This window comes from Gracilinanus agilis, chromosome 1 (assembly GCF_016433145.1).
Source record: "Gracilinanus agilis isolate LMUSP501 chromosome 1, AgileGrace, whole genome shotgun sequence".
NCBI classification, from domain to species: Eukaryota; Metazoa; Chordata; class Mammalia; order Didelphimorphia; family Didelphidae; genus Gracilinanus; species Gracilinanus agilis.
In genome coordinates, this window is record NC_058130.1 from 375,983,380 (window position 1) to 375,986,799 (window position 3,420).

General features: G+C 36.2%; 1 pseudogene; it reads right to left on the minus strand.

Moving 5' to 3' along the window:
* Positions 1-240: 240 nt before the first annotated feature.
* On the minus strand, positions 241-837 carry LOC123251987 (annotated as a pseudogene).
* Positions 838-3,420: the final 2,583 nt, after the last annotated feature.

A 3,420-nucleotide genomic window follows, 5' to 3' on the forward strand; every position in this document is an offset into this window, starting at 1 on the left:
AAAGAGCTTAAAGTACCATCTGCACTGCAGACCTGTAAGAAAACAGGGAAAGAGTCCCTCTGTGTTCAACTAACAAGCACACCAAAAACAGGTTTTTCTTTCCACAAGGACCAGTTTAACACACTTATTGTTATAGCTTGAAACCCCAAACTAAGTCCTCTAGGCTTTCCCCAGAAATTTTCCAGAAGGTAGGGCAAAAGCATTCACTTGGTAGAGATCTAGGTCCATCATTTTTTCTATTTAGATGTACTCCATGGAATTTTCAGGAATGATGCTGAGGGCACAGTCTGGAAGATCTAGCCCTTTGGTTGGGGGACAACTCAAAGAGAGCCCCAGGCTTAAGAAAGGATCTTGGTTTTTAATGTCCTCCAACTTATCTGTTGTACTGTCCCAGTTGGTATGGAATAGAGTCACCCAGGGATTAGAAGGCAAGATGTTTTTTGCTGGAGCAGAGAGAAGTCTGGTTTCAGGGGTGGGTTCTCCTGAAGCTCAGGGTTGCTCTATTCATTGTTGACATAGTAGCCAACTATGATGAACTCCTGCCCATGGTAGGTGCAAATAATGAGAATCACAGTTACACCCACTGCAACAGTTTCTGGTATTAGGGAGGTGTTAGGGACATTTTCCTGAAAGACAAACACGTGTAGCCCTGCTGGGACTGCCCTACCAGCCCTCCTCACTCTCTGCAGAACCCACATAAATTATTTTCTATACTAGGTCACCAGCCAAGACTTCACTGCACTCAAAGCTGATCTCGAAATGGAAGGGGCTGTGGAAAGGGTTCAGGTTCTCCAGCACCAATAGGTTCACAGCAGAAACTTTGGGCCATGCTCTCATGGGAGCAGGAAAGAAGAACATTCTTGAAGCAGCAGCTATTGCTGCCGCTGCCCCTCTCTTGCATCCCTTTTGGGTAGTTTCCACACCAGATCACCCCACTCCACCAACGACCCTCCTCCGCCCCTTCCTTTTTTTTAATCAATGGTTTATCTATTTTATTTATTTTTTCATAAAATCAACCCTTTATCTTATTTATTAATGGTCTTCTTACTTTCAGTTTATTAATCTCTGCCCTGATTTTGAGTATTTCCTATCTGGTGTTTAATTGGGGATTTTTAATTTATTCTTTTTCCAGTGTTTTTTTATTTTAGTTGCATGCCCAATTCATTGATCTGCTGCCTCTATTTTATTGATGTAAGCATTTATAGATATAAAATATCCCCCTAAGTACCATTTTAGCTGCTTTGCATATATTTTGATATATTCTCATTTTTTACTGAAATTGTTGATTGTTTCTATGATTTGTCCTTTGACATAATCATTTTTACAAGATTATTTAGATTCTGATTAATTTTTAGTCTTTCTGCTGTCCTTTGTTGAGTGTGATTTTTAATTGCATATCATCTGAAAAGTATGCATTTAATATTTCTACTTTTCTACATATAGATGTGAGGTTTTATACCTTATTAAGTGGGCAGTTTTTGTGAAAGTGCCTTGTACTACTCATAAAAAAAGGTGTATTCCTTTCTATTTCTTTTCAGCTTTTTTCCAGATTTCTATCACATTCAATTTTCCTAAAGTTCTATTTACTTTCTTAACTTTTTTCTTATTTATTTTTTTGGTTGGATTCATCAAAATCTGAGAAAGGAAAGTTGAGATCCTGCACTTATAACATTTTACTATCTATTTCTTCTTAAAATTCATGTAACTTTTCCTTTAGGAATTTGGATGATATGCTATTTGGTGAATATATGTTTAATGTTGATATTATTTCGTTGACTATGGTGCCTTTTGTCATGATGTAATTTTCTTCCTTATCTCTTTTTTTGAATAGATACACTTTAAAAATTAAATCAATTTTTACTTTTGCTTTGTTTGAGATCATGATTGCTACCCTTGATATTTTTTACTTTAGCTGAAGCATAATAGATTTTGATATGGTTCTCTTTCATTTACTCTGTGTATGTCTCCTCCCTGTATTAATTGTGTTTCTTATAGACAGTATATTGTGGAGTTCTGTTTTTTAATCCCCTCTACTATCCTTTCCTTTTTATGGGTGAGTTTAACCCATTCACATTCATAGTCATATGCTACAGTTTGCTCTATACTTCTTCAAGTGATGGTCATCTGCTTTTCTTTTGCCTTTTTGCCTCAAGTAAAAGGGGTTAGCTCCAATGTTCATGGATACTTTTGGCTGTGTGTTGAATTTTTTGGGGTGTGTGTGTGTGTGTGTGTGTTTGTGTGTGTGTGCTAAGATGAGGCCTTTATCATATTTGGACTGATAACGCTTTTTTCATCATTTAGTCCATACCAACAAAGTCCAACTCTTTGAATATCTTTTAGAAGATGAATTTCCAAAGCACAGAATTAGAGTTAGCAGATTCTGGGTGATATATTCAAGGGCATTTGTAAGTTATTGAGCTTTAAGTGTTTCTCTTAAGCATTGGACATATATTTTAGCACCAATTTCCAGATTTCTATTATATACTCAGGTATTACTAGGTAAAATAGATGTGAAAGGAATAAAATCACCAACTTATTCTCACAATTTTTCCAATGCTGCTTTCTGCTTATGTAAATCCCAGAAAAGTTGTAGGACATAATTCTAAGTCTCCAGTCCTTGTTATCCTGAGCTGTAAAGGCTAAAATGATAACAAGATGGCAACATATAATTCTGTAGATTTCAGCTCCTGATAATGTGGAAAATGTAGCATATTAATATTCATGACCACATCTTGATTGGCTGAAACCTCACATATAAATGAAAGTAAATTCTGAAAAAAGGAGTTTTTGTTTTTATTTTTTAAAAAAAGGTATACAGTAAGTGAGGAGATAGATGGGGAGGAATTTATTAAGTTATTTTTATAGCTCTGAATTTAGATACCATCCATCCTTAATAATAATTTGCATGCCACATTGCAAATTACATATCACCAATTAATATCAAAATAAGGTTTCTGAAAATGAAGGCTTCATTTGATCTTCACAGTAATCCCATGAAATTACCAAAAGAGCTAGATGGTGCAGTGGATAGAGTGCCGGGCTAAGTTCTTCCTAAGTTCAATTTGGCCTCAGATACTTAGTAGTGGTGTGACCTTGGGCAATTCACTTAACTCTGTTTGCCTCCTTTCCCTCATCCATAAAACAAGCTAGAGAAGGAAATGGCAAACCACTCCAATATCTTTGCAAAGAAAACCCCTAGTGGGGCCACAAGTTAGACATGACTGAAATAACTCTACAACATTAACAATTGCTCAAAAGCAATTTCTATTTAATAGACAGGCTCAGAGAGGTTATATTGATTCAATTCACGCCCTCATTGGAGTAGACAGATCTAGAACTCAGGTCTTCTGACTTTAACTACAACTCTCTGTCTATTACAGCAAGCTGCCTCCTGTGTTTTTTATGGTCAGCAGGGTGCTT